Here is an 8,077-nt window from a genome sequence, read left to right on the forward strand (position 1 = left end):
CGTCACCCTCTATCCGAGTAGGCCGCGTGTCCGAAGCACCTTAGTCACCCGATGCGTTGTGCGTCCGAACGTCCGACACGTGTTGCCTTCTGATTTGACCGAAGCCGAAGCCTATCCCCGTCCGACGCGCCTTGCCCCGTGTCGCGTCCGAGTCTCGCATGCGCGCCAGCTCCTCTCGCTTCGTGGCCTTCGCTCCAGCAGCCGCGTGTCCCCTTCTCGGACGACCCTCGCATTCTCGCCCTATAAATACAAGGCTTGCGAGCCTTCTCGGGTAGTTTGGAGAAATTGTCATTTTGCACCCCTTTTTCAATATTTTCACTATTTTGACATCCCCCGAAGCCCCGGTATCAATTTTAACACCCGAAACACGTCCCGAAATGCCCGAAGTGCCCGAAGACCCCGATAAATTTATCATTTTTGTTTGAAGCTCTACCTTCGCAGAGCCCGGTTTTCAAGAAAACTCCCGGTTTTCAACGAAGAAAGTCAATTATAGTAACGAAGTGCTGCCCAAATTACTATTTTAACCCCCGGTTATTTCACGGTGAGTTTAATATATAGTAACAATTGTATGTTATGTGTTATATGTACTATGTGCTTTTCAGTGTTATTATTTTGGGTTATTTTCCCGTGTTATTTTTATCCCTGCTATTTATGATAGCAAAGCTATATCTTTGACCATGTGATCAGTGAAAGGACTTAGATTCACGGTGGTACTGGTACGTAGCCTCTGGCCATGTAGAGCATGTCTCCGTAAGAGAATGACTTATATTCTATGGCATTGGCAGATGGTTAGACAGGGCTATAAGCCTGAAATTTACCGAAATGTTTAAATCAGAAAGTGTATGTCTTCTGTGCCATTTGGGCTGAAGTTTTATTGATCGTATATCTTTGTATCAAATCATTGATTGATATGGAAAGTTTGTCTCATGATTCACATATGCCTTTGTTTTTCCTTGTGTTGGATTAGGTGTCTAAGCCCATAACTATAATTGGTATGTACTTGAATTGATAGCAGCACAGTCCTTTTGGGTTGCCCTCAACCTAGCAACTGGACAAGGAAATTATGAAAGGAGAGATATTAATTTATAAGATTATAAATTAATATATATATATATAAATGATTTATTAATATGTTAATGGATTAATATATTAATTAGAAATCATTATGTTTAATTAATTGTTAGCCAGAAATTAATCAGAATTGATTTTGGGGTTAAAAGAATTAATTATAAGGTGCAGGGACTAGTTTGCAATTATCTAATAGTTGAGTGGAAGGCTCTAGAACCCCCTTGGAAGAGGGTGGACGAAATCTTTAGGGGAAACCCTAATAATTTCGTCCATAGGGGCTTGGATAAGGCCCTTGGGTTTGCTTAGGCCCTAAGCAAAGGATAACTAGGGTTTCCCTTAAACCCTAGATCCCTCAGCTATATAAGGAGCCTCCTGGTTCATGTTTTTGGTCACTCTTTCTTTTGAAGAAACCCTAAGGCCGAGATTTTGCATACTCCCTCTCTCCTCTCTCTTCTACTTTCCTTCTTGCTAGTTTGGGTGTGATTCCATTAGAGGCATTACACTTGTGGTGCTAAAGCTTCCAAGAAGATCAAGATCAAGATCAAGGGAATATCAATTGTTTGCTATAACAATTGAAAGGTATGTAAACCCTAAACCCTAGTTTGTTAATTTCGAAATTAGCCTCTCTCCTCTAGGGTTCTTGTTTTGCAATTCAAAGTTGTATGTTCAATAGTTAAAACATAGATCCAAAGTAGGTTGCATGTGAACTTAGGAATTGTTTTCTAGTTTATTTGTTGTACCTAAAACCCATCAGTGGTATCAGAGCCTGGTTGTTTTAAATTGAATTGCTACAATTGTTGAATTGCAAATTAGGGTTTATAGCTATTAAACCCTAAAGGCCAATTTTTCGATTTCTAGGGTTTTGGATCAAAGGGTTTTTTCGAAAACCCTAGCCTCCAAAGAACCCTAATCGAAATTAGGGTTAGGGTTTTGAAAACCCTAGCCTCCTCCCTCATGAATTTCGAAATATGCTAAGAGGATAACTAGGGTTTCTTGTTTTGGATAATTGTTACTTAATTAGATTAATTGGATAATTATCCTTACCCTATTTTTCGAAATTTAGAGGGATAAGGATTAGGATTAAATTAATGGATTAATTTAATTAGATAATCCTTACAAGATTTAATAATTTGATTAATAGTTAATTAAAAGATAAATATTAAATCTAGTTAATTGGTTTGTTTAAATTTAAATTTAATAGCTTAAATTTCGAAATTTATAAACCCTTGAAGTTTTAAAATGTTTTAAAACACACCTTATATATATATTATAATTAAAAGTTTAATATTATATATGTATAAGAATATGGTCAGTCAAATCGCTAGTATGCCTCATTCACGAAGCTAATCTATAAGGGGGGTATAAGGAAACTGCCTATAAAATGGTAGTTGAATGGGTGTCCACTCTCACCCACCGCTTCCTTGATTAGTGGAGGGTCGTTAGCAGAACGGATTTGATAGGACAACTACTTCTCATTAAAAGTATAATGATATTAAAGAAAGTACTAGAACATTATTTTCAAAATCCCAACTCTAGTTACTTTAGGAAAAATGTGAAAAGTATGCTAATCCATGAAATTGCACATTATGCTTTATTGGTCGTTAGTGGAGCGTGTGTGGTTAACCAGCACACTAAAAGGCACCAATAAAGAGTAGTAATGGGTATCTCATAATTGTCATTTTGATGGAGCGTGTGTGGTTTACCAGCACATCAATAGTTAATGATAAAGACAATGAGGTTACCAAGCACATTTGCATGGTTATTCACATCTTGTTTGTGATCCTCGGCATCCCAGTCACAAATAGAAGAGCATAATCTGAGATTAAAACATGCCATTGAATAGTTTCAATGTATCTCAAAAGAATTAGGAATTTCACTTCGTTTGTTTCGTCTAATGGTGGAATTGGTGAATCGTCATTCACCTACCTTTATGAAATTTGCACTTGGATCTCGGCATCCCATTTCTAAGTTGTGAATCTTCATAGTTGGATCCTAACCTTGATATTATATCTTTGGGTTATTCTATTAAGGTATCTTGAAATCTAACTAAAACTTTCTTTCTTTTCAGATGTCTACTCCTGGAAACACTTCTACTTCATCCTCCTCCAACCAGAACTTCTCCTTGCTCAATATATGCTCCAAAGTCGTTATGGATGGCTCAAACTATAACGATTGGATGCGCAACATCAAGATGGCTCTTCGTTTCGAGAACAAAGAATATGTTCTTGAAAAGGAGCTCAAAGAGCTTGATGAGAATGAAGCTACTCCTGAAGATCTTGCTGCCTACAAGAAACATTACGATGATGCTACCAAAGTGGCATGCATCATGGTGGCAACTATGTCCCCAGAACTGCAGAGGTACTATGAGGACTACTGGCCTTTCGAGATGAACAAGGACCTTATGGAAAAGTACCATAAGCGAGCTCGTCAAGAAAAGTTCGAAGTAGTCAAGTCACTCATGGCTTGCAAGATGAAAGATGGGGAGTCAGTTGTGTCACATGTGCAAAGAATGCAACGCTACATAGAGCGTTTGGTCAAGCTCAATATTCACTTTGATGAGGAATTGGCCATTGACATGGTCTTGAACTCACTTCCTGAATGTTATGGTCAGTTTATTCTAACTTACCATTTGAACAATACTGAGCAGACCTTGGCCCAATTGCACAACTTGTTGCAGACAGCTGAGGCAGGGATGAAGGGTAAAAGTATACCCTCCACACCTGCTAGTGCCCCTGTTTTGGCTATTGGACAGGGAAAGGGGAAAAAGAGGAAAGGTCCTCCCAAGCAAAACTGGAAGAGCAAGGCTCAAGCTGGGTCATCTAGTAATGGCCCAAAGGCTAAGCCCAATGGTTCCACTCCCCATGTTTCTGATCCAAAAGAGGCAGTTTGCTTTTACTGCAACCAAAAGGGGCATTGGAAGAGATCTTGCCCACAATATCTGCAAGATATCAAGGATGGCAAAGTGAAGCCATCTTCGGCAGGTATTTACACTATTTCTGCTAATAACTCATTATCTTCTCGTTCATGGGTCCTTGATACAGGATGTGGTTTTCATATCTGTTCTGATTTGCAGGGTCTAAAGGAAAGTGAGGAGATAGAGCGAGGAAGGATAAACCTGATCATGGGAAACAGAAAGTCTTCACCAGTAACCAAGATCGGAGTTTATCAGCTTCTGCTTAGTAATGATGTTAGATTAGATTTAATAAATTGTTGCTATTCGTCTGAGATGACGAGAAACATTATTTCATTTCATGCATTGTTCAGACAAGGTTTTACATATTCTTTTAATGATTTGAATGGTTCAATTTTTGTTTATAAGAATGGTGTTTTTATGTTTGAAGCTTTACCTTGTAATGGTGTGTATGAAACAGTGACTTGTGTTGATAGCCTAGGAAATAGTGTACTTAATATTGACTTGTCTAATAGTGTAGACAAGGCATGCTTGTGGCATTGTCGTCTTGGACACATCAACAAGAAACGCATAGCCCAACTCCAAAAGGATGGAGTGTTGGAATCATTTGACCTAAAGTCAGATGACATGTGTGAATCTTGTCTTTTGGGAAAGATGACAAAATCACCATTCACAGGGTCTTGTGAAAGAGGTGAAGGTCTGTTGGATCTCATACACACGGATGTGTGTGGCCCCTTCAGATCAACTACAAGAGATGCTAATCGATTCTATGTGACTTTCACTGACGATTATAACAGATATGGATATATCTACTTGATCAAGCATAAGTCAGAAACTTTTGAAAAGTTCAAAGAGTTTAAGCATGAAGTCGAAAATCAATTGGGCAGAAAGATAAAGATACTTAGATCCGATAGAGGCGGGGAGTATCTTAGTATCGAGTTTAACGACTATCTGAAAGAATGTGGGATAGTCTCACAATTGACTCCTCCTAGGACACCACAGTTAAATGGTGTAGCTGAGAGGCGCAATCGAACCTTGTTAGACATGGTTCGTTCTATGATGAGTCGGGCTTCGCTTCCTATTCACTTCTGGGGGTATGCCTTAGAGACAGCCGCCCACATCCTCAATCTTGTCCCTACAAAGAAGGTTGCCAAAACACCTCATGAAATGTGGACAAAGAAAGTTCCCTCGTTAGCACATATTAAAGTCTGGGGTTGTGAAGCTTTCGTAAGACGAGAGACTCACGACAAGCTAGCAGCTAGAAGTGAGAAATGTGTTTTCATTGGTTACCTAAAGCAGTCTTTTGGATATTTGTTCTACAGGCCTAGTGAGAACGTGGTCTCTGTAGCACGAAGAGGAGTCTTTCTTGAAAGAGAGCTCATATTCAAAGAGGACAGTGGGAGCACTATTGACCTTGAAGAAATTCAAGAGTCAGCCAATGAAGGAACCTTAGATGACACTAGCACTCAACCAGAGGAAACAGTTCCTGTTGAACCAATTGATAACTCATTACCTCTTAGAAGATCCACTAGGGTGAGTGTGCCACCTGAGTTATATGGTTTTCATATTACTTCAGATGGTGACACATTCATAAGTGACAGAACACTGGTAAACTTAGATGAACCAGTCACTTATAAGGAAGCAATGGCAGGCCCAGAGGCTTCCAAGTGGAAAGAGGCAATGGACAGCGAGATTAAGTCCATGTATGAAAACCAAGTTTGGAATTTGGTTGATAGTGCACCAGGTCGTAAGACAGTTGGGTGCAAATGGATCTTCAAGAAGAAGACAGACATGGATGGAAATGTGCACACATTCAAGGCTCGACTGGTTGCAAAAGGTTTCACTCAAACCCCAGGGGTTGACTATGATGAGACCTTCTCGCCAGTGGCTAAAATTAAATCTATTAGGATATTGCTCGCCATAGCTGCCTTTCATGATTATGAAATCTGGCAGATGGATGTCAAAACTGCTTTCCTTAATGGGAAGTTGGCTGAAGATGTTTACATGAGTCAGCCAGAGGGTTTTGTTGATGCGAAGTTCCCCAATAGAGTGTGCAAGCTTGAGAAATCCATTTATGGATTGAAACAAGCATCTCGCAGTTGGAATCTTTGCTTCCATGAGAAAGTCAAAGAGTTTGGTTTCTCTAGAAGTGAAGATGAGTTCTGTGTGTATATCAAGGCTAGTGGGAGTATAGTAACTTTTCTGGTGTTGTATGTCGATGACATATTACTCATTGGTAACGATGTTCCAACCTTGAAAGAAGTTAAGTCTTGGCTTGGAAAGTGTTTTGCCATGAAAGACCTTGGAGAAGCTGCCTATATTCTTGGGATTAGAATATTGAGAGATAGAAAGAAGAGACTAATTGGACTTAGTCAGAGCACATACTTGGATAAGGTACTAAAGAGGTTTAGTATGGAAAATTCCAAGAAGGGAGAGCTACCTATCCAGAGCAATACCAAATTGAGTAAGACTCAATGCCCGAGTACAGATGTTGAAATAGATGACATGAGTCGTGTACCTTATGCTTCCGCTGTCGGATCGATCATGTACGCTATGACATGTACTCGTCCTGATGTGGCATTTGCTTTGAGCATGGTCAGTCGCTATCAGGGAAACCCAGGTAGAGCTCATTGGATAGCACTTAAGAATATACTCAAGTATTTGCGAAGGACAAAGGACTGGGTCCTTGTGCTTGGTGGCAGTGATACTTTGAGAGTAGATGGTTACAGTGATGCCAGCTTTCAGACGGATAGAGATAACTTCCGTTCTCAGTCGGGCTGGGTATTTTTAATGAATGGAGGAGCAGTTACTTGGAAGAGTTCCAAGCAAAATACGGTGGCTGATTCTACTTGTGAATCAGAGTACATAGCAGCAAGTGAAGCGTCGAAAGAAGCAGCTTGGTTGAGGAACTTCATCGGGGATCTCGGAGTTGTTCCAACCATCCAGGAGCCTATGGAACTGTTCTGCAATAACGAAGGAGCGGTTGCCTTGACAAAGGAGCCGAGAGATCATGGTAAGACCAGACATATCGACAGAAAGTACCATTTCATCAGACATAGAGTAGAAGAAGGCCATCTTATAGTAAAGAGGGTGTCATCTGAAGATAACCCAGCAGATCCTCTCACAAAGGGTCTGAGTAGGGCTAAGCATATTCAGCATTCTCGAAGCATAGGACTGAAAGATGATATTAGTTTTAGTAGTTAGATTAGTTTTTTGAAACTTGTAACAAAGTAAATGTAATTGACTTTTGGTGATTAAATAATAAAGTATTATTTATAAGTTTGGCTACTACCTTTTGTCAATTGTTTATTATTGTGTTTCATTTTTGCATGTTTTACTTCCTGAATAATGAGATTATTCAAACTCCACAGTCGCTCGTACTCTTGGAAGTAAGTAGTGAATTAAGACTGTCATGAATTGGATTGCAGATTGTCTAAGGATAGACATGGCAATAGAATTGCTGCAACGTTCATGAGTACTCAGAAATTGAGATTTGAGTATTGGATAAACCCTCGCTCAGAGTATCACTTCATGGAATTCATCACGAGTAATACTGAGACGATAATATCTTATAATCTTGAAACGAAGATATATGAGTTGTAATTTACAAAGTCGGTAATACATTGGTGATACGAAACCGCATCATTAATTTGGTGTTATAAAACGTATTGTCATGTATAATTTGATGAGTAAAAGATACAAGCATATGAGTCAATGTTTATTCGTTCCTTTTGCCCTAACAGGAAAAGCGATATATGTGGGCCCCTCGATGATTTGGTGTTGACTTATGTGCTGGGCCCAGCCAGGACTAAATTGATGTGTTCGATTAGAAGTCCTACATCATCACAAATCAGGAATCGGGAAACATAGATTATGGACAAACAGATTGATTACATTCCATGTCTTTTGTCTGGGGATATCAAGCAGAACGAAGGGTTATATGATCACTTATCTTAGGACACGTAACTGACTGGGTCAGAGTTCGGCAGCAGCTTTTTGGAAGCTACAATTTGCTGGTCAAATTTACAAGGCATACTAGCAATTATAGTTACAGACTTATCCAAGTGGGAGACTGTTGGATTAGGTGTCTAAGCCCAT

Source organism: Lactuca virosa, chromosome 2 (assembly GCF_052849685.1).
Source record: "Lactuca virosa cultivar CGN04683 chromosome 2, Lactuca_virosa_CGN04683_v6, whole genome shotgun sequence".
Lineage (NCBI taxonomy): Eukaryota > Viridiplantae > Streptophyta > Magnoliopsida > Asterales > Asteraceae > Lactuca > Lactuca virosa.